The 23952-nt window shown below is 38.3% G+C and overlaps 1 protein-coding gene across 1 annotated transcript in view; it reads right to left on the minus strand.

Annotated features, from left to right (window-relative positions):
- LOC114664714 (cystatin-B-like) overlaps positions 1-23952 on the minus strand; it is a 99144-nt gene that overhangs the window by 38620 nt on the left and 36572 nt on the right. The window lies entirely within an intron of this gene.

Raw genomic sequence — 23952 nt, forward strand, 5'->3', positions numbered from 1 at the left:
CTGCTATTTGGATAATCTTCAGCTCAGCCACATCCTTAGTGAGCTTAGAAAATGGATGGATAGATCAATTATTATTTCATTTTCTCAGGTATTCTTGATACTGTGGGGTCAAATGTGTCTTATCAAAAAAAAAAAAAAAAGTGACAAAACATTTATTTGAGAAAGTGTAATTATTTAAACTTGCGTGTTAATGTTTAGGTGTGGTCATAGTTTAATTATTGCTTTATAAGGAAAACGATTACCCAGCCTGCTGTGATGAGCATAGTTCAAAGGAGGTTAAGCTTTAGATATGCAATGTCATTACATGACATATTGTTTTCAGTTTTGTTTGCCATATCTGTCACCTGTTGGTCAAATGTTTATTTTTTTCCCTTCTTTTCTGGCAACACTGTGCTAAGATTATTTGCAATTATTCTCATTTTTCATTTGTTAATTATGATTTAATTAAAACATTTTGGTTTAAAGGCGGCACAGTGGCTCAGTAGTAGCACTGCTGCCTCACAGTAAGGAGACCTGGGTTCGCTTCCCGGGTCCTCCCTGTATGGAGTTTGCATGTTCTCCCCATGTCTGCGTGGGTTTCATCCGGGTGCTCCGCTTTCCAAAGACATCAAGGTTAGGTGCATTGGCAATCCTAAATTGTCCCTAGCGTGTGCTTGGTGTGTGTGTGCCCTGCGGTGGGCTGGCGCCCTGCCGGGATTGGTTCCGGCCTTGCATCCTGTGTTGGCTGGGATTGGCTCCAGCAGACCCCCGTGAAACTGTGTTTGGATTCAGCGAGTTGGAAAATGGATGGACTATCATTCACTTTTGTCCAAATCAAACTGCTCACTGCTGCACATTACCGATTTGATAGTCACTCAGTCAGTCAGTCAGTCAGTCAGTCAGTCAGTCTCCAACCCGCTATATCCTAACACATGGTCACGAGGGTCTGCTGGAGCCAATCCCAGCCAGCATAGGGTGCAGAAACCAATCCCTGGGCAGGGCGCCAACCCACCGCAGACCAATGTGTTAATTACTGCATATATCATATATACAAAAATACACTACACAATTTATATTTGCCTTAAGTGTTTTTATCTTCACTTTTAATTATCGAATTGACACTGAGTCAATGGTGCTTGATTGCCTTCAGATGAGGTTATAAATACCAGTTGTCAGGTGGTTATAAAGTATTGATAGGCTCACAATGCCCCGTGCAGTGTCTGAGGCTTCTTTCTGGTTGTGCATGAAATGCATTTGAAACTTTGAAAATAGTGAAATCCCGTTGGTTTACAGAAATCATAGCAGTTGTGAGCTGAGGAAGCGCAGATATGCAAATCCTTGTTGATCGATCGCATAGTTTCAGTTGGTCAGGTGCACAAAAAGTGTTCGTTTTGACCTCATAATGATCACATTGTCATTAAAATGCTGTAATAAAAGGGCATGTTAGTATGGGTTACAATTTTTGACCATAAAATAAGGAAGGGAGGTCACTCTTCCAAACTGAGTATTGTGGTAAAGGCCCTTAAGCAGCTTTACACAAAGCAACGTAAACAGTGACAGCAGGTCTCACATGGGGACATTGACAATAAGAGGAATTAAAAAAGAGGGGAAGAGAGGAGAAGACGATAGCGGAACATCTTATGTCTGAAGTACAAGAAGAGAATGGAGGACGGAACAAAGAAATTGAACCACAGTCAGTGGCCTGAGCCACAAATCATCAAAAACGTCTCCTACTGTGCTAATGACTTGATGGGAAGAAAGAGGACAGGCCACCAATCTGACAAGATACACACCAAAAGACTGGAGGGTTTAAATGTTCCAGCCTGAGCAGATATTCAGCTCCTTCTATTGTGTCAATATTTATTTGTGTTAATTGAATTATTTGACTGTGTTTTCACAAGCAAAAAATATTTGCTGTCAGAATGAATAGCTTTAAAAGTTTTGTGCACATAAGATAATAATAATAATAATAGTTCCAAACATTTATATAGCATTTTTCCCACTACTTAAAGTGCCTAACAAAGTGAATGGGGAACAACTTCAAGTCCCAATAATGTGCTGCTCATCACTTGGATGATGCAACAGCAGCCATTTTTGTGTCAGTACACTCACCACACATGAGCTGTTAGGTGGTGATGGAGCAAGAGACAGATACCCAGTTAGAGACATTAGCATGAGTGGGCTATGGAGGGTCATTTAGCCTAGACATTGGGATACACCCTGCTCTTTACAAAGGATGTCCAGGGATCTTGAATGACCACAGAGAGTCAAGACCTCAGTTTTATGTCTCATCCAGAGGGTGGCACCATTTTTACAGCACAGTCTTCCCATCACTGCACCGGGGCATTGGTCCACATTCAGACCACATGGTAAGCGCCCCCTGCTGGCCTCGCCAACACCTCTTCCTGCAGCAATCCAAGCTTTTCCTAGATGGTCTGTCATCCAAGATCTGGCCAGGCCCAAACATGCTCAGCTTCAGGTGAATGACCTCTTCTGAAGCACAGGTGGTATACTTGCTGGTCATAGATAAAGTGCCTATAAAAAGTATTCAGCACTTGGAGGTTTTTACATTTTATTGTTTTATAACACTGAATCCCGGTGAATTTAATTTTTCACATTGAATGAGACTCTTTAATGTCAACGTGAAAACATCTCTGCCCAGTGATCTAAATTAATTGTAAATATAAAACCTAAAATAACTGATTGCATAAGTATTCAACCAATATTTAGTAGATGTCCCCTTTCGCAGCCATGACAGCCTTCAGTCTGTAAGCACAGGTTTTCTCTCTCTGTCAATTTAGCACATCATTACTCCATAATTTTCCTGCTTTCTTCTTTACAAAACTGTTCAAGGTCTGTCAGGCTGCACGTTAACTGCGTGTAAACAGCACTTGTCAAGTCCAGCCTCAAATTCGCAACTGGATTGAGATCTGAACTCTCATTCAACCTCTACAGGACACTAACATTGTTATTTTTAAGCCATTTCTTTGTAGATTCAGCTTTATGCTTAAAGTCGTTGTCTTGCTGCAAATCAAATCTTCTCCCATGTCAAAGGCTTCTTGCAAAAGTCATCATGTTTTGTCTTCAGGAATTCCTTGTATTTTGCTGCCTTCATCTTACCCAAACAAGCCTTCCAGGGCCTGCTGCAGAGAAGCATCTCTATAGCCTGATGCTGCCACCACCATGCTTCAAGGTGAGGATGATGTGCTTTTGATAGCATGACGTGGTCAAATATCGCATTTGATCTGATAGCCAAAAAGCTCAGTTTTGGTCCCAACAGAACACAGAGACTTTGCAGTCTCCCATATGTCACATGAGTTTCTGTTTTTTTTAACAGTGGCTTTCTCTTTGCTATTCTTCTGTAAAGTTGCAACTGGTGAAACACCTGGGTGACAGTTGTGTCTGCACAGCGTCTTCTATCTCAGACACTGTTACAGCTTTTAATTCCTTCAGTTCTCAGAGGTCTCTTGGTGGCCTCCCTACTTGTTTTCGTTGTATTCTATATATAGTTTCTATGGTCAGACTTCCAGCTGTGCCATACATTTTCATTTTTTAATGGTGTAAGTGGACACCAAAGTATATTCAGAGACTTGGATCTTTTCTTATGTACATCCTCTGACTTGTGCTTTTCAATCCCCCTTTCCCTTGGAGTGTTACTTCATCTTCATTGTGTAGGTTAGGCCACCATATTGACTCAGCACAAGTTGGATCATCCAGTGAAGGCGCATTTATACTACCAGAAAATGAAATCTGAGACACTGAACTAATTTTGTGACTTCTGAAACAAACTGGTTGCAGTACTGATGAAGTAGATGTGTCACAAGGGAGTAAATAGTTGTGAGATCAATTATTTTGTGTTTTATATTTGCAAATCATTTAGACCACACTGCAGAGATCTGACCTAATAATCACATTCACCTTTAGAGACTTAGAATACAGTAATACAGTATCTACTAATTATACATCTCCTTTTTGTAAGCATGCATTGATTCATGCTATTATTTTTTCTTTATTATTCTTACCTAATTTGAATTTGTTTTTATTTTCTTTCAACTATTTTTTGACATCTTGTAAAGCACTTTGAGCTGCTTCCTGTGTATGAATTTGTGCTTTAGAAATAAATGTTGCTCTTGTTTTCACTTTGACGTTAAAAGTTTTTTTTTTCTGTTATCAATAAAACCCAATACTGTAAATGCACTGGGGTTCAGTGTTGTGTAACAATAAAATGTGAAAACTTCCAACAAGAACCATATTTTTTTAAACATTGTGAACAGATAGATAGATAGATAGATAGATAGATAGATAGATAGATAGATAGATAGATAGATAGATAGATAGATAGATAGATAGATAGATAGATAGATAGATAGATAGATAGATAGATAGATAGATAGTGTAACAGATGGCACACGTGGACTGATATCCTGGCCAAGACTGAACAGGGATTTTTACCCAACTGGGAGGCTAGTGCATTGGATGGACTGGGAGAGATAAGCACTGGTGAAAATCCCCCCCCCCCCCCCCCCCCCCAGTAAGCTAGATGGTAGCATCCCTTGGTTAGGATTCCCACACAGACACCCACAGAGCATGCTGGGACTTGTAATTCCATGGAGGAACCCTGCTTAGGTTCTGTGGGGACCACCAGGGGAAACTTCTAGGATTCACAGTCCCTACTTTCAGGAACTTCTGTTCAACCCAGAAGTGCTTCCAGCAGGCTGTGCCCCATGCCCTAGCACTGGAAGTACTCCCTGGTCATAGGTAAAAGGAGCCGCTTGATCTCAGCCAGGTGAGTTGGAATCAGGAGTGGAGCTGGACGACACTTGCCTGGGTGGAATCGAGGGGATAGAAGAGAAGGAGTTTGTTTTGCTGTACTGAATTCTGCTGTGCTATAAAAGCCTTTCAAAGGTATTTTTTAATAAAAATATGTATTTGAACTTGGGACTGCATACATGAGGTTGTGTTTGAGGTTTGGGAAGCACTGTTACTTGCCCTACTAGTCACCATAGATACCTCAATAGACAGATAGATATATAAATGGTGGAAGCTTGTTGTATAAAGTGTTCAAACGCCATACTTGAGTAACAGTACTGATTCCTTTCTGAAAATTTACTAACATAAAAGTAAAATTTGCCCTTGATGAAACTAGTCAAGAAAATGTTTTCAAGTATCTAATATTAATTGTGCTTAAGTACAAGTAAAATGTATGATTTCTCACCATGTTATATCCTTACATACATTTGCAAACCCGGCCTATCTTTAGCAGGTTTACATGGTAGCTGGAGCTCATCTAAGTGGGCATCACATGCAAGGCAGGAACAACTCCTGGACAGGCTGCCAGTCAATTAGAGGGTGAACAATCACACACACGCACCAGGTGCCAATTTAGCATTGCCAAACTAGCAGTCTTTGGACTGTGGGTGGAAAGTGGAGAACATGGAAGGAACCCACACAAACATTGGAAGAACACACAAACTCCACACAGGAAGCACCCAGGACTTGAACCACAATCTCCTGGTTGCAAGACAACCATCAAACACTGTCCCATCATGGCACCCACCCATTTGTTATTTCGTCAAAAAAAAACTTCTTAAAATCCTTAAAATAACTGTGATCTCTTCTTTTTGTGTGTGAGTCACATTACAATCACTAGAGTATCAACCAAGTAACTGTAACTTGAAGCAACAACATTAAGCATGAGCGGACATATTAATGACCGAATTCTAATTCCGTGGGAAGGGCACTAATATGAGAAGTACACAAGCCAAACACACAACTTAAAATAAACCAAAAGTAAGATGTTAAGCAAGTTTAAAATCCAATCCATTTAATCGATTCTTGACATCAAGATTTCACAGAAAAAAGGTAGATAGAGCAAACAGTAAATCCAACCATAGTCAATTTTGCAAGATAAAATTACATTGGCACTAGCTCATCACTGAGTTTTTTACGACTGTATAATGATGATCTCCACCCCAAGTCCAAAAACATCAAAATCCTGGTGAGTTTTCAGATGCACATAATCTTCATGTCCAACTTGAAATTGTACGGTAAACACAGAATAACATCTAAAGTGTGTCAAGGCCAACATGCCAGCCGTCTTTTCTGGTCTGGACTGCTTTTGCAGTGTTAACCCTTGTGCATATTAAATCTTGAAATTCTTCATGTCCTTTGAATAAAATGTCTTGCGGTGCATGTATGAAAAAAAATGCACCTGTTCTTTTGTCATTTTGCTATAGCCTATCAAAGATTTGCTGATCATGTTTTCTAGACTCAATATATATGGGCTTTTCAATCAGCGCAGGCGCGCACATTCATCTGATGATTAGATCCAGCTCGACTAATCTACTACACGGCTGCGTTTGAAAAATGAGTGTCACTGGCATTAACTTATCCAAGATGAGGCACATGATCTCGGATGATTTAAGCGACGTACGAAAAATACCCCCCTGGAAATTTCTAAACCCAAACTTATGAGCATATTCCTTCTACTCACCAGTGCATTTAAAGATAATAATTTCTTGCCTACGATGAAATGTTGTAAGTTTGATGCTATCACTACTACTGAGCATGCTTCTCTGATCATGGAGCAAAAGTCATTATGCCCCATATACTCATCTCGCAGATGGCGTCTTAACCCACTTTTATTAGCAGACGAGAACTGTACAGAATTTATATCCAAGCAAATCAATTTTTTTTAGAGACAAATACATCCTCAGAGGTTTCTGCAGGAATACTCTGGGAAACTCTGAAGGCTTTCTTAAGAGGACAGATTATCTCATATCTTACCCACAAAAATAAATTGAAAACCAAGAAGGTATCAGAAGTAATCAGTGAAATTTCCAGAATAGAACAAAAATTTGCCAGGTGTCCAAATGAAGCACTTCAACAAATTCAAAAGCAGGAACTTGCAATGTAATCCAAGTAATTGCCAACACAAACAGAGACAAAATCTTTGATCATAAAAGAATAATGCATACATTTACAAACTACTATAAATCCTTATATTCTACTGAGTTTAAAGAAGACAAGACACAATCTAATGCTTTACTGGACGCATTACAGATAGCACAACTAGATAACTCTCATTGCAGAGGAACTGGATAAACTTCTGGCACTTTGAGAATTACTAGATACTATTAACTCACTTCAGAGTGGGAAAGCAGCAGGCCCTGATGGCTACCCTGCCAAATTTTATAAGACATTCTCAATTAAGCTTGCTCCTCTTTTATTACCAACATTTACAGAAGCTAGAAACAATAAAATTCCACCTCAAACTTTTTGTCAAGCTCTAATTACCGTCTTTCTTAAACAAAATAAGGACTAATTACAATGTGCATCATACAGACCAATTTCACGTCTGAATAATAATGTTAAGATACTGTCTAAAGTCCTAGGTAGGAGAATGGAGAAAGTGCTCCCTTCGGTAATATCAGAAGACCCAAGTGGATTTATTAAAGGCAGACACTTAGCTCCCAATGCCTATTTAATGTAATATATACACCCACAAAGTCTAACACCCTGAAGATATTATTATTGTTGGATGCAGTCGAATGGAACTATCTTTGAACTACATCTGAGAAATTTGAGTTTGGCCCAAACATTTGTGCATGGATCAAACTACTGTATACCAATCCAGAAGCTTCAATTTGCATTAACAACATTAATTCAGACTGCTTCAAACTAGAACGTGGTACTAGACAAGGATGCCCTTTGTCACCACTGCTTTTTGCAATCGCCATTGAGTCACTGGAAGTTAACTGTAGAAATGCTTATCAGATAAAGGGGATTATCAGAGAAGGAGTTGAACAGAGAATTTCTCTATATGCGGATGATATGGTACTGAATATATCAGATCCACAAAATACTGTGCCTGCAGTCCTAACAGCACTAATACAATTTCAAAATATTTCTGGTCTCAGAATTAATTTGAAAAAAAGTGTGCTCTTTCCAGTGTATTCTCAAGCAGACAATATCAGATTTGACTCCTTCCCTTTTATCATCACAGATCAATTTAAATACCTAGGGGTAAACATCACAAGTAAACATGAAGCTCTTTATCAACAACATTTTGCCATCTGTATGGAGAAAATTAAGCAAGACTTGCATAGATGGTCAACCCTTCATCTCACTTTAGCTGGACGAATTAACAATCTTAAGATGCAATACCAGTAATCACCAACATGAATGGAGAAGAAATTATTGACGTTAAAAATATAATGCACGTATTTAGAGATTATTATAAATCCTTATATTTTACTGAGTTCAAAGAAGACAACTCACAATCTAATGCATTTCTGGATACATTACAGACACCACAAATAGATGCTTTAAGTGCTGAGGAACTGGATAAACCTCTAACGCTAACAGAATTACTAGATGCTATAAAGTCACTTCAAAGCGGGAAATCAGCAGGCCCTGATGGTTACCCCGTAGAATTTTATAAGAAATTATCCACTCAGCTAGATCCCCTCTTATTCGCAACATTTACAGAAACAAGAGACAACCAAATACTACCTCAGACATTTTGTCAAGCATTAATCACCGTCTTTCCTAAACAAAATAAGGACTTGTTACAATGTGCATCATACAGATCAATTTCACTCCTGAATAATGATGTTAAGATACTCTCAAAATTCTAGCTAGAAGGATGGAGAACGTGCTGCCCTCGGTAAAAATCACAGGATCAAACTGGATTTATTAAAGGCTGACACCTATCTTCCAATTTCCGACGCTTGTTTAATGTTATATATTCACCAGCAAAATCAAACACCCCAGAAATATTATTATCATTAGACGCAGAAAAAGCATTTGATATGATTGAATGGAACTACCTTTTCACTGCATTGGAGAAATTTGGGTTTGGCCCGAATATTTGTGCATGGATCAACCTACTGTATACCAATCCAGAAGCCTCAGTTTGTATTATTAACATTTGCTCAGACTACTTTAAGCTAGAACGTGGTACCAGACAAGGATGTCCCTTGTCGCCACTGCTGTTCGCAATCACCGTTGAACCACTGGAGATCCACTGCCGAAATTCTTATCAGATAAAGGGGATTGTCAGAGAAGGACTGGAAAAGAAAATTTCTCTATATGCAGATGATATAGTTTTATATATATCAGACCCAGAAAACACTGTCCCTGCAGTTTTAACAGCACTAACAGAATTTCAAAAGATATCTGGTCTTAAAATTAATCTGAATAAAAGTATACTCTTTCCAGTGAATTCACAAGCATATAATATCAGATTGGAAACCCTACCTTTTACCATAGCAGATCAGTTTAAATACCTAGGGGTAAATATCACAAGTAAACATAAAGCTCTTTGTCAACAAAATTTTGCCGTCTGTATGGAAAAAATTAAGCAAGACTTGCATAGATGGTCAACCCTTCATCTCACTCTAGCCGGAAGAATTAACGTTGTTAAGTTGAATATCCTTCCTAAACTTCTTTTTTTATTTCAAAACATTCCAATATATATCAATAAATCATTTTTTAAACAGTTAGATTCAACAATAACCTCATTTATTTGGAACTCAAAACACCCACGTATCCGAAGAGCGACCCTACAAAGACATCAGGCAGAAGGTGGCATGGCTTTACCTAATTTTCAGTTTTTTTACTGGGCAGCAAACATACAAGCCATAAAAACCTGGACACAAATAGATGAACATACACAGGCTTGGTCTGCAATAGAAGTAAAATCCGGCAGTACTTCTTTATACTCGCTGCTCTGCTCTCCGATAAATGCAAGTTATCGCAAATATACTAACAACCCAATTGTGCTTTACTCACTCAGAATATGGAACCAAATTAGAAAGCATTTTAAGATAGAAAATCTTTTATCTGTGGCACCTCTGCAAGAGAACCACCTCTTTCAACCCTCGCAAACATATCCAGTTTTTAATACCCAGAAAAGTTTTGGGATTAAAATGCTCAGAGATCTTTATATAGACAACATATTTGCATCTTTTCAACAGTTATGCTCAAAATTCAACCTCCCAGCTACACATTTCTTTCACTATCTTCAAATTAGAAATTTTGTTAAACAGAAATTGCCCGATTTCCCCCACCTCGCACCCTCCACAATGCTGGAAAAAATTCTGCTCAAATTCGAGGAATTAAACACCATTTCCGCAATATATAAAATCCTATTAGAGTCCCTACCTTTCAAAGATCCAAGAGGACATTGGGAAGAAGATCTCTTAATCAATATATCAGAAAAGGAGTGGAAGGTAGCAAAGCAGAGAATTGACTCGAGCTCCATATGCGCAAAGAATAGAATTATTCAACTAAAAATTATATATCGAGCTCATCTGTCTCGCTTAAAACTGTCCAAATTGTTTCCAGGGCAAGATCCAACCTGCGAACGCTGCAACCAAGCTCCTGCCTCACTGGGTCACATGTTCTGGGCCTGCACCAAACTAACATCATTTTGGACCAAAATTTTTAAGTGCCTCTCAGACAGCCTTGGTATCACAATCCCTCCTAACCCATTAACAGCTGTGTTCGGTGTTCTTCCAGACGAACTTGAAGTGGAGAAGGACAAGAAAACGGTGATTGCATTCACTATGCTTTTGGTACGCAGACTTATTCTGTTAAATTGGAAGAATCCTAACTCTCCTCTGATAAGTCAGTGGGAAATCAATGTTTTATATTATTTGAAATTGGAAAAAATCAAATTCTCAGTTAGAGGATCTGTACAAAATTTTTTCAAAACCTGGCAGGATCTAATCAATATTATTTTAGAATAAGAGAAATAACTATTACCATATTCAATTCCCTTCTCCATCTCTTATTTACCTATATATTTATTTCTCCCTTTCTTTTATTTATTGTTGCCTTATTAAAAAGCCCTAAGCAATTCTCCTTTGGCTTAGCTCTCCTTCTCAGGGGTGGGGTTTGATTTGTCTTCAATTTTGTTTGGTTATAAATTGATCTATTTGTATGGAATGATTACAATAAAAATTAATAATAATAAAAAAAAAAACAATGTTAAGATGAATATCCTTCCTAAGCTTCTTTTTTTATTTCAAAACATTCCAATATACATCCATAAATAATTTTTTAAGAAATTAGATTCAACCATAACCTCATTTATTTGGAATTCAAAACATCCACGTATCCAAAGGGCATCCCTAGAAAGACCTAAGGTAGAATGCAGCATGGCTCTACCTAACTTTCAATTTTATTACTGGGCAGCAAATATACAAGCTATAAAAATATGGACATTGAAAACAAACCGACACAGGCTTGGTCCGCAATTGAAATAAAATCCTGCAGTACTTCTTTGTATTCCTTTCTTTGTACCCCAATAAATACAAGTCATCGCCAATATACTAACAACCCAATTGTGCTTCACTCATTCAGAATCTGGAACCAATGTAGAAAGTATTCTTAAGATAGAGAAGCTTTCATCTGTGGCACCTCTGCACGAGAACCACCTTTTTCCACCCTCTCAAATATACACAGTTTTTAATGTCTGGAAAACATTTGGGATTAAATCACTTAGAGATCTGTACATAGACAACGTTTTTGCATCCTACGACCAACTACACTCCAAATTTAACTTACCAGCAACACATTTCTTTCACTACCTTCAAATTAAAATCTTTGTTAAACAGAACCTGCCCAATTTTGCTTACCTCCCACCTACCTCAATGCCAGAAAAATATTGATCAGTCTTGAGGACTCAGACAGCATTTTCATAATATATAAAACCATGTATCATTCATTCAACATCTCAGAAAAGGAGTGGAAGGTAGCAATGCACAGAATTCACTCGAGCTCCATATGTGCAAAAGTATGGAACCTGCTCTGTTTCTGCTGTGTAAACCTCGCTAGACACTCCAGCATCATCAATGGCTTTCTCATCTACAAAGTCCATTTTTAGAATCAAGTCTTTTATGCTGCTGTCCATAAATACTTTCAAAAGATCCTCAACAAACTTTACCCTTCGGACTGATGCACGCCGTGGGCTCTCTGGGTTCCCTAAGTTGTCAGCTGAGACAGATGGGGATATTTGGCTGCTTGAATTTAAAGGCAAGTATTGTGGTCCACTGTCCTGCTAGAAAAAAAAAAAAAAAACATATCAAAAAACACTGATAGCATCACAATGATATTAAAATTACTTTTTCCGGACCTGACAACATTCCTTCAGAGCTTCACAGTGTATTAAACAACTACATTTACAGGAACAGAATTAGTATACCAGATAGCTGACTTTTACATGTCAAATTCTCCCTTAAATTATATCTCGATATTTGGATTAAGTAATCTTCACAGTAATTATATTAACAAGTAACAGTCATATAAATGATACAGCTTTGTTTGTAAAACAGCAAAAAAGAAATAACAATTCTTCAAAAGAGCTGGATGTACGATCGATTGATATGTTTTCCCGAGCCTTGCATCTGCTATCAATAGGGATCAATTCAGATGAGTGGAGTAATGTTCACCATCATATTATAGTAGTTATCATGATCCAAAATATAAGGAGATCATTCAAATTTTTAATATTTTGTTTTAAAAGAATCTCTGTATTCTAACTAACTGCGGATTGATACAAGTTAGCCAATTTGCTTTAAAAGAAAATAAATATGTGATTGATAACACTAGGGCACAACATTTAGGTTAGACTTAGTTCCTCCCATGCCTGGTGGCGCATTGGGTGCCAAGTGCCTTGTCTTCGAACAATTGTAGTTGTGGCACTTTCGATGACAATCTGGTGGAGTCGTGTCCAGTCATCCTCAACCGATTCTTCGCCGCCTGTTTCTGCGAGTATTTCAAAGCGATTTCGGAGCTCGAGTTGGAACTGTTGGGCTACGGATGTCTCTTTGAGCTTTGTAACATTGAAGGGTCTTGGTCTCTGTGGTTTAGGCATTGATCACATAAGTTTTAGCCGCCATTTGGTGACTAGTAAATTATGGTCAGAGCCGACGTCCGCTCCTCTCCGGCTTTTCACATCTAGCAAGGACGAGCGCCATCTTTTGCTGATGCAGATGTAATCGATTTCGTTTTTGTATAGTCCCCCTGGAGACCGCCACTTCATCTTATAGATCCTTTTGTGCTGGAAAAATGTATTTCCGATGCATAGATTGTTCATGGCACAGAGTGAGCACAGTCGCTCGCTGTTGTCGTTTGTTCGAGTGCCTGATCCATGCGGACCCATTGTCACCTCTAAGCCCTCGAAGGAGCAAATCGTGGCGAGGTACGGTCGTCGGCTCGTCTTGGAGCTGGTCGTAGAATGCTTCGTTTGCTGCTTCGTCGGATTCCTCTATTGGGGCATATATCTGGTTGACTGTGACTTTCACCTGTCGGAATCGGAAGTGGGCGGTGATAATTCGGTCGGAGACCGGTTTCCATTCCGTGAGCGCTGCTGTTGCCTGTGGTAATAGTACAAGTCCAACACCACGTGCATGTTCGGTACTATGGCCAGAGTAGAGAAGCGTTTTTCCATTGCTAATTATGCGTCCTGACCCCGCCCATCGTACCTCGGCGAGGCCTAAAATGTTCAGGTGGTAGTCGTCGAACGCTTGGAGCACCTGGGCGAGGTAGCCCGTTCGGTAGAGCGATCGTACATTTCATGTTCCGATTCGTGTTAGTTTCTTAGCATTGAATAAAGAGATGCGCATCGGGTGTTGGATGGCCAAAGATGGGCTTTGTTCCAGCACCGTCACACGGGATCGGCCCCCATCGTTGCTGGTTAGTTGAATTTGTTGTGATTCTCTTGGCGTTTCACTAGCAGGTTTTGTTTTTACGGGGTCGGGGTGCTGGCCCGACGCCCAACCCTCCTCCTTTTCCATCCGGGCTTGGGACCGGCAGTGGCGGAGTTAGGGCACTCCATACTGGCAGCATATGTGATCATCCACCACCAGACTGATGTGAAAATATGAACTTTTATCCTGGTCTTCCCTATTTTTTGAGTTACCATACAATCAGCCATAAATGCCAAATATTTCCAATGCACCAGTTCTTTACAGTTATGTAATGTCATACTATCGCTTAAAGGATGTATGCAGGCTGTTTGCTGTGGTGTTTTACCTGTGCAGTCTGCATTTCTTCTTCATTCAAAGACAGCACATGTAGCGGATATTGGCCACTAGCTGACGGCAAAGGCTCTCTATCCAGTTCTGCACTCTTAAATAATAAAATGAAAAAACACAATCACTGTATTCATTTATACAGTATTAACCGAATGCAGACATACAAGCCAAAAATTGTATTGCATACTGTAATTTGCAAAAGTTAAAATTTTAAAACAATGCCCTTCAATTTAACTCCAGGAATGCCGATGAGACAGTCAAAATGTAGATTTTGACAATAAGTAAAATTAGGGTTAAAATAAAAAAAATAAAATGTAAGACAACACTTTTTTTTCCACAGGCAGAAGAAATCATAAGTTGTTGTTTATGAAAACTGCATCATTAGATGTGTTGGATCCACGGGCCTTTGCTAACAACAATTATTGCTACTTTGTTGTTTGTCTATGACTTGGATATAACACTGTTCAGAGATATGAATGAATGAAATGTTTATTATAGGAATTATTATTTCTATAAAAAAATTATTTTTATATGATAAAAATATTAAAAAGTACTTTTCATTCCACTGGTTGTCATCAGCTCTTGTTTGACTTTATGCAGTTTGACAAATAAACGTTTATCAATTATTGCCCAGAGGATAAATGAGATCCTTAAAATAACAAGGGGCAGCTCTTGGACTGCAGCTATTTCATATACAGCATACACAGCAGCAAAGAGGACATATAACATAAAACATGGTTAATTTTCTCAAAAGTAGGAATGTAGTAATAATGAACAGTTAAGTAACATTTACATAATTGAGTTTACTGAACATAAAAACCTAAAAAAGTTTTACCTTAATAAATGTAAGTAGTTACACATTTTTATTTGGTCTATTTTTAGTGGTATTATTATTCCTGCCTCTATTTCAAAAATGATTCCTGATCTTATGCATTACCTGTGTGACATCCGTGTTGTACAGTAATTCCATGTTATCACAACAGTCTCATCACCAAATTCTCCACCAAGATCATCCTCTGGATCCCATGCAATTGTATCTGCCTCTTCTGCATTGAGTTCTGCAATATCTTCAGAAGATTCAGGAGAGATGTGTGCACCAGTCTGATCAATACTTTCAAAACAGGAGTTGGAGAAATCATCAGAGGATTGGAGAGTATCATTCCAAATTCTGTCGTCATCATCACATGAGTTTGGGTCCTGTCTTTTTCCAGTGTGAAGCATTTTACTGTCTTCTGGGGTTGAATGAGAATAATGTGATTTCCGCTGGCATTGAGCTCCAACAGTCTCAAAGAGTACCCTTTGTTTTTTGCAACTGAAAATGAACATTCTGCAGTAAATAAAAACAAAATGTGTTAGTATTAATTTAAAATAGTGGTAGTGACATGTTTCTGCACTATTAAAAGTTGTGCATAAAATACATAGGACTGAAAAACCAAAAGCTTAGTAAGAATAAACAACAACATTTATTTATATAGCACATTTTCATACAAAAAGTAGCTCAAAGTGCTTTACATAATGAAGAAAAGAAAAATAAAAGACAAAATAAGAAATTAAAATAAGACAACATTAGTTAACATAGAAAAGGAGTGAGGTGCGATGGCCAGGGTGGACAGAAAAAAAAAAAAAAAAACTCCAGAAAGCTGGAGAAAAAAATAAAATCTGCATGGGTTCCAGGCCACGAGACCACCCAGTCCCCTCTGGGCATTCTACCTAACATAAATGAAATAGTCCTCTTTGTAGTTAGGGTTCTCATGGAGTCACTTGATGCTGATGGTCATACAGACTTCTGGCTTTTAATCCATCTATCATTGTTGGAACATCACAGTGCTTTGAGTAGAACTACATTTATTTTGGAATGTTCTTAACATTAAATGGATCTAACCACACATAAACAACAAAGTCCTGAAAAATAATTGCATCCTAGAGAAGTGATAGCACATGCAAACATTTCCAGAGAAGCACTGGAGTGATTGCTGGCACAAAATACAACTCTGTTTTTATAAAGTTCATGTGGATTAACTTATTACTTAAAGTTGATTCCATCTCTATCCATGTTCCCCATCATCATCATTACTGCATTTATTATGAATGCTTCTAACATCACAAACCTGTTCACTGGTTCCACTGTCAGATGCATGTCTGTGCTCCACCAGATCTGTGATCAAATCATCTGCAATAGTTTCAGTCAACTGTGGATCCACTTCTGCTGTTGTGCTGACAGATGAATACACAGAAGATTCCTTATCTGAGGACTCATCTACTTCAGATGATTCATCTGTTAAAGGTGCATCTTCTTTTGTGCAAATGTAAAATCTGAACAACTTCAGTTTGGTTTGTTCATAAAATGTGCCAACCATAACATCCATAGGAATCTGCTTTCTTTTGAAATCACAGACATCAAAAGTAAAGTCTTCAATTCTTCCTTTAGTTGAATGCCCATTTGGGAAAAACAGCTCCTTTCCTATTTACAAAATCTGAGAAACATTTGTTGTCTTTTCAACTGTGGCATGTCTTGTCCCTCCACCATTTCTGGTCCTCACTTGGTGGTATTCATTACTGCTAAAATGAAGCCACCAAATTTCAATCTTCCTTGAAGTTTTTTCTCCTATTTTTCTGTCTTGCCACCATGTCACCTTGCTTTTGAAACACAGATGGTGTACCACACAAGGCTCCTTTTGTCTTTGATTTCATTTTCCATGGTCCTATTTTATCTAATTTTTGTTAAAGAGTCTCTTTATCAGTGCTGCACTTTGCTTGTTGACAGAAGGAGAGGACAGCAACTCTGTCACCATTTGAAGAGATATATTTTGCCATTTGTTCATTGGTCATGATGGACAGCACTGCCTTGTCAATCTGTAAATATGAAATATCAGATGTAATATTGTAAGTTTAACCATGAATAATAAAAACACACCTGCATGGATGAACATGCACACACACAGAAAGATCCATATTCTGAACATTTCATTTCAACTAGTGGTGGGACCATTCAAAATAATCCCAGATTGAGAATTTATAGTGAGAAATCTCAAAGAGAGCTGGCCAGCTTACAAAATTCATTATACACCTTTTTATTTTCCAGAAATCTACTGTTGTTGTCTTTGCGATTTACAAGAGAATTTAAGGTGTAATTATAGTCAGTTTGTCATTTAACATAAGAAGAACCCCTTTAGGTATTTACAGCACATTAATTTATCCTGGTTGTGCTAATGTTTCAACCAAGGACAATGCTTCTCAATCATCAGCTTAGTGCTGTAATTGCCCGAGTTGTATATATTGCGTTTTATTTAGATCTGACCAAGATTAAAATTCAGACCAAGAGAGAACTTTTGTTAAATCATATTTGTAAATTTTGTCAGATTTAGGTAAATGATGGGTATAGCAGCCTCTATAGCGTGTGTTGTACCGTGATAGTTAACTTACGAGGTAGTGTTAATTTAACGTTTCTTAACTTAGTAAACTAGATAATTGCATAAATTGACATAAAGCAAATGAAAACTTTTCAAAATACAGTTTTAAGAAAACGTTAATGACGATAGCTATGTGGTTACTGAACTGTCACACTGAGTCTTGTTGTTTGACATTAACATTTGGTTCAAAATATATACAAGCACTTAAGATAATGAAAGGAATTTCAGCCCAACTTATCTCTTTGCATGTTCGCGATGTCCTGCTCTGGGACGTCTCTCGACCACAAGAAATCTGACAGATCCTCCTCCATGAATTTTCAGGCTTTGGTGTATCAAAACCAAAATGCTCTATTTGTTATTTTTATCTTCTCCTCCGCTGTCTCTGCATTTGCTGGCGAGCACTGTTACTGCTGCCCCTCAGTACAGTTATAAACAGCTAACTAACAACTGCTGAGGCCAAGCACAATGAAGCTAACACAATGTGTGTCCCAACCTTGTCATTTATATGGTGACCAAATGACCTAGAAGTATATTTGCCTTGAAAAGTTTGGCGAGATCTCATAAAAGTGTTTTTTTTAACTCATTAATTTTTTTTTCTCCCATGTCCCCTCGCGGGCTCCGTACAACACATACAATTATTCAACTCAAAATTATATATCGAGCACATCTATCTCATTTAAAATTGTCCAAAATGTTTCCAGGGCAAGATCCAACCTGCGAACGTTGCAGTCAAGTTTCAGCCTCACTAGGTCACGTGTTCTGGGTGTGCACCAAATTAACATCATTCTGGACCAAAATCTTTAAATGCCTTTCAGAAAACCTTGGTGTCACAATCCCTCCTAACTATTTGAAATTGCTAAAAATCAAATTCTCACAAATCCCCCCTAATCCACTAACAGCTGTGTTTGGTATACTCTCAGATGGACTTAACGTGGAGAAGGACAAACAAACTGTGATTGCCTTTACTACACTATTGGCAGGTAGACTTATCTTGCTCAATAACTCACTTATTGTGAATCAGTGGGTATCTGATTTTATATGCTATTTAAAACTGGAATAAATCTAATTCTCACTTAGAAGATCTGTGCAAAACTTTTTCAAAACCTGGCAGGATCTATTCAATAACATTTTAGAATAAGCTTTTAAATTGAGGAAGAAGGTTCTCTCCCATCTTTTACTCCATTTATCTTTACTCATTTATTAATTTATTTATTTACTTATTTTTACTAGCTTAAAGTTTTACTTTGCTGGCCTTGAGTTATTTGTATGGAATGTTATTTGATTTTAATAAATCAATAAAATTAAATAAAAAAAGTATCAAAACATTTATTTGAGAAATTGTAATTACTTAAACATGTATGTTTATGTTTAGGTGTGATCATTGTACAGTAATTGCTTTATAAGACAACCGGTTACCCAGCCTGCTGTGTCAAGCATAGCTCAAATCAGATTATGCTTTACTTCTACATCCTTATAGAACATATTGTTTTCAGTTTTGTTTGCCATATTTGTCACCTGTTGGTCAAATGTTTATTTTTTCCCTTCTGTTTTGGCAGCACTGTGCTAAGATTATTTGCAATTATTCTCATTTTTCATTTAATAATTATGATTTAATTTATTCACTTTGGTTTAAGACAATAATTCACTTTTGTCTGAATCAGACTGCTCAGTTTTGTACACTACCAATTTGTTAATTAGTACATATACAGAAATTCTTGAATATATTTTGAATATATTTTTGTATTTGTCTTAAGTGTTGTTTTTTTTTTTCATTTTTTATTTGCAAATTGACACTGAGTCAATGGTGTTTGACTGCCCTCAGATAAGGTTATACACACCAGTTGGGCAGGTGGTTAAAAAGTAGTGGTGAGCTCACAAAGCCCTGTGAAGCATTTAAGTCTTCTTTCTGGTTGTGCAGGAAATGGATTAGAAACTTCAGCAATAGTTATATCTGTTTGATTTACAAAAATCATAGCAGCCATGAACTCGATATAGCAGACGAAGAAGCAAACATACACACAAGTCCTTGTTGCTCCATCTCACAGTATCAGTTGGGCAGGTGCACTAAAATCCACAGAACGCTCAGTATATTTATTTTGACCTGATAATGATCAAGTTGTCATTAAAATGGTGCAATAAATGGATATGTTAGTATGGGCGACAATTTTCTACTATAAAATAACAAGGAAGGGAGGTCGCTTTTCCAAACTCAATATGGTGGCACATGGCCCTTAAACAGCTTTACAAAAAGCAACAAAAGAACTTCAACAAATTTCAAATTGGGACTCTGAGAATAAGAGGAGTTAAAAAAGAGGGGAAGAGAGGAGAAGACGATAGTGGAACACCTCATATCTGAAAGACATGGGAGTACAAGAAGAGATTGGCGGACGCTGTCAGTGGAATTTCCTGAGTCCTGAATCATCAAAAATGTCTCTTACTGTGCTAATGTCCTGATGGGAAGAAGGGAAGAAGGAGGAACGGCCGTCAATTTGACAAGTCTCACATTGAAATACTGGAGGGTTTAAAGGGTACAGCCTGACCAGATACTCTTGTTGCTTTTGTTATATCAATAGCTATTTGTGTTAAATGAAAAATTTGATTGTGTGTTCACAAGCAAATAAATATTTGATGTCAAGATAACTACATTAAATTTTTATTGCACATAAGAATTTTATTCAGTGCTACAGATAATAATAATAATAATAATAATAATAATAATAATAATAATAATAATAATAATAATAATTCCTTACATTTATATAGCATTTTTCTCACTGCTCAAAGTACTTTACAAAGTGAAGGTGGAGCAATTTCATAATCCCAACTAGATGATGTGACGGCAACCATTTTTGGGCCAGTACACTCCCCACACGTTAGCTGTTAGGTGGTGAAGTGGTGAGATAGATAGCTAATTACAGACAGGGGATGATTAGGGTGTTCAGAATGACTAGGCCATGGAAGGCAATTTAGCCTGGACATCAGGATACACCCTACTCTTTATGAATGATGCCAATGGATCTGTAATGAAAACAGATGATCAGGACCTCAATTTTACAACTCATCTGAAGGACGATGCCATTTTTACAGCACAGTGTTCCCATCACTGCACTGGGGCATTGCTGCCCTCACAAACACCTCTTCCAGGAGCAACACAAGCATTTCCTAAATGGTCTGTCATCCAAGTCTTGGCCAGTCCTGAACGTCCATAGCTTCAGGTGGATGACCTATTCTGAAGCACAGGTGGTATGATTGCTGGTCATAGACAAATTACCCATAACAAATATTCAGCACTTGGAAGTTTTTTACATTTTACTGTTGTACAACACTGAATCCCAGTGAATTTAGTTTTCTACACTGAATGTGACTCTTTAATGTCTACGTGAATACATTTCTGCAAATTGAGCTAAATGAGTTGTAAACATTAAACATAAAATAACTGATTGCATAAGTGTTCAAGTCAATATTTAGTAGATTTCCCCCTTATGCAGCCATGATAGCCTTCAGTCTGTGAGCACAGGTTTTCTCTCTCTGTCAGTTTTGCACATCAGGACACCACCATTTTCCTGTTTTCTTCTTTAAAAAACTGTTCAAGGTCTGTCAGGCTGCATATTAATTGCATATAAACAGCATTTGTCAAGTCCAGCCTCAAATTTTCCGATGTATTGAGAGCTGAATTCTGATTCTGCCTCAACACGATATTAACATTGTTATTTTTAAGCCATTTCTGTGTAGCTTTAGGTTTATGCTTGAGGTCGTTGTCTTGCTGCAAACCAAATCATCTCCCAAGTCAAAGGTTTCTTGTAAATGGCATCAAGTTTTTCTCCAGGAATTCCTTATATTCATTTTACCCATTCAAGCCTTCCAGGGCCTGCTGCAGAGAAGCATCTCCATAGCCTGACACTGCCACCATGCTAAACATTGGGATTGGTGTGTTTTTGAAAACACGCAGTGTTCAAACATGGCATTTGAAATATTAGGCAAAAAGCTCAATTTTGGTCCCAACAGAATACAGATACTTCTCTGTCTCTGATATGTCTTCTAGCAAATTCTAACTGAGATGTCATGTGAATTCCTTTTTTTTTAACAGTGGCTTTCTCTTTATTACTCTTCCATAAAGCTAGAACTGGTTAATAATCATCCAAGTGACAGTTGTGCGTGCACAGCGTCGCCAGTCTTAGATATTGTAACAGCTTTTAATTCCTTCAGTTCTCAGAGGTGTCTTGGTGGCCTCCCTACTTGTTTTCTTCTTGCACAATCATTCAGTTTTTGTGGAAGACCTGCTCTGGGCAGATTTCCTGCTGTGCCATATGGTTTTCATTTTTTCATGATTTAGGTGGACTCCAAGGTATATTCAGAGACTTGGATCTTTTCTCTTTTTCATTCCCTGACTTGTGCTTTTCAGTTCCCCTTTCACTTGGAGTGTTACTTTGTCTTTATTTTGCAGGTTAGGCCACCACACTGACTCAGCACAAGTTGGACCTTCCAGATAAGGTGCATTTACACTACCAGCAAATGAAACCCCAGACACTGAAATAATTCTGTGATTTCTACAACCAATTGGCTGCAGTACTGATTATTTAGGTGTGTCGCATTGAAGGAGTAGTTGTGTGATCAATTATTTTGTGTTTTATATATGCAATTCATTTAGACTACATTGCAGAGATCTGACCTTATCATCAGATTCACCTTCAGAGACTTGGAATACGATACTAGATATAAGGACTCTGCCTCTGTACCAGTTATACATCTCTTTTTTGTAAGCATGCATCGATTGCCAATAAAACTCCTCTGGTCATGTGTGACTTCAATGCGACTGCTTGCACTGACAGGCCTGGCTATGAGGATTGTGTTGGTCTCCATAGATCTGGAGACCGTGGTGAAAGTGGCTCAGTGTTCCTAGACTTTGCAAAAGCTTGGGATCTGTGGATCGCCGGAACTAAGCTGCATTGTAGGACTTGGTATTCCAATACTGGTGGTGTGGTGAAAGACACATCCATATGGGAAGGTGCTGGGGGCTCTTACAAAACTCCAGGATATATAGAAGTGCCCAGTTTGTGAATTCTGACCACAGACTTGTTGCTACTCTGAAGATCCAGCTTAGGTCTAGTAGGCTACCACCTTCTAGGAAAATGAGACTGGACCTGGCCAGACTCCAAGATAAGGCTGTTTCTAATGAGTTTGCACACAGTTTGTGTGAGGAACTTAAGGACTGCTGAACCTAATTTGATGTGTGAGACCTTCCGTGACAAGATCCTGAAGGTTGCTAAGGGTTGTGTTGGTGTTGCCAGTGTTCCTAGAAGGATGTGTTTCATCTCTCAGGACAGTCTAGATATCACTGAGAAGAGATGCAGCGCACAGCTTGACACAGCTTCTGTCTGTACCGGGAACCGAGAAAAATGGCTGCAAAGGCTCTGAGGGCAGATAAGGATGTGTTTATATGAATAATCTGTAAGCAAGTGACACACTATCTATGGTCTTGTGACCCCCGTCCTGCTTACAGAGGAATGGAAGCCTTACGCACATCCAGATCTGTTCCTCGAATAGTCTCACTCAAGGCAGCTGATGAAACAGTCCTTATGGATGACACAGTAGTTGTGACCCACAGGGCTGACTTCTTTGAGCAGCTCTTTAAAGCTGATCCTCCGACTTGAATGTTGGATATCTGAGTCCACGGTTCTTGAGGCCAATCCTCCAATTAACTGTGAACCACCCAGTCTCACTGAGATTTCACAGGTGATGAAATGTATTTAAACCCGGGAATGTGTTGGTGAGGTTGTGTTCAGGATTTGGTGGGTGCTGTTATCCCCCTTACTGGTCACAATAGATAGATCAATAGATATACAGAAAGTGGAAATTTGTAGTATAAACAACAGCCACACTTGAGTAAAAGTTGAAAGACCTTTCAAAAATTTAATGATGTAAAAGTAAAATGAAAGTACTCAAAGAAATATTTTAAAGCATCTGATATTAGATGTATTTAAGTACAAGTAAAATGTAGGTTTTCTCCCCGTGTTATATCTATCCATCCATTTTCAAAACCCACTTATCCTGAACAGAATCAGGGGGCATTTGGGGCCTATCTCAGTGGGCATCAGATGCAAGGCAAGAACAACCCCTGCACAGGGTGGCAGCCCATCACAGGTAGAACAATCAATCACACACAGCAGGGGCCAAGTTAGCATCACTAATCTGCTCGTCTATAGACTGTAGGAGGAATCTGGAGTACCTGGAAGAAACTCACATAAATAAAGGAAGAACATATGGAACACCCAGAACTTGAAACCCAGTCTTCTGGTTGCAAGCAGCAGTGGTACCACTTCACCACCATGTCACCCATCCATTTCATATATTGTTGTAAAAAGTTCTTAAAAACCTTAAAATAACTCAGGCTTCCCTATTTTTGAGTGTGAGCCAAGTAACTGTAAATTGAAAAAGCGACAGTCAGCGGAAGTGGACATCCTAATGACTGAATCCTACTTCAGTGGGAGTAGCACTAATAGCAGACGTGAACAGAACAA

Source organism: Erpetoichthys calabaricus, chromosome 1, assembly GCF_900747795.2.
Source record: "Erpetoichthys calabaricus chromosome 1, fErpCal1.3, whole genome shotgun sequence".
In the NCBI taxonomy this organism is placed as follows: domain Eukaryota; kingdom Metazoa; phylum Chordata; class Cladistia; order Polypteriformes; family Polypteridae; genus Erpetoichthys; species Erpetoichthys calabaricus.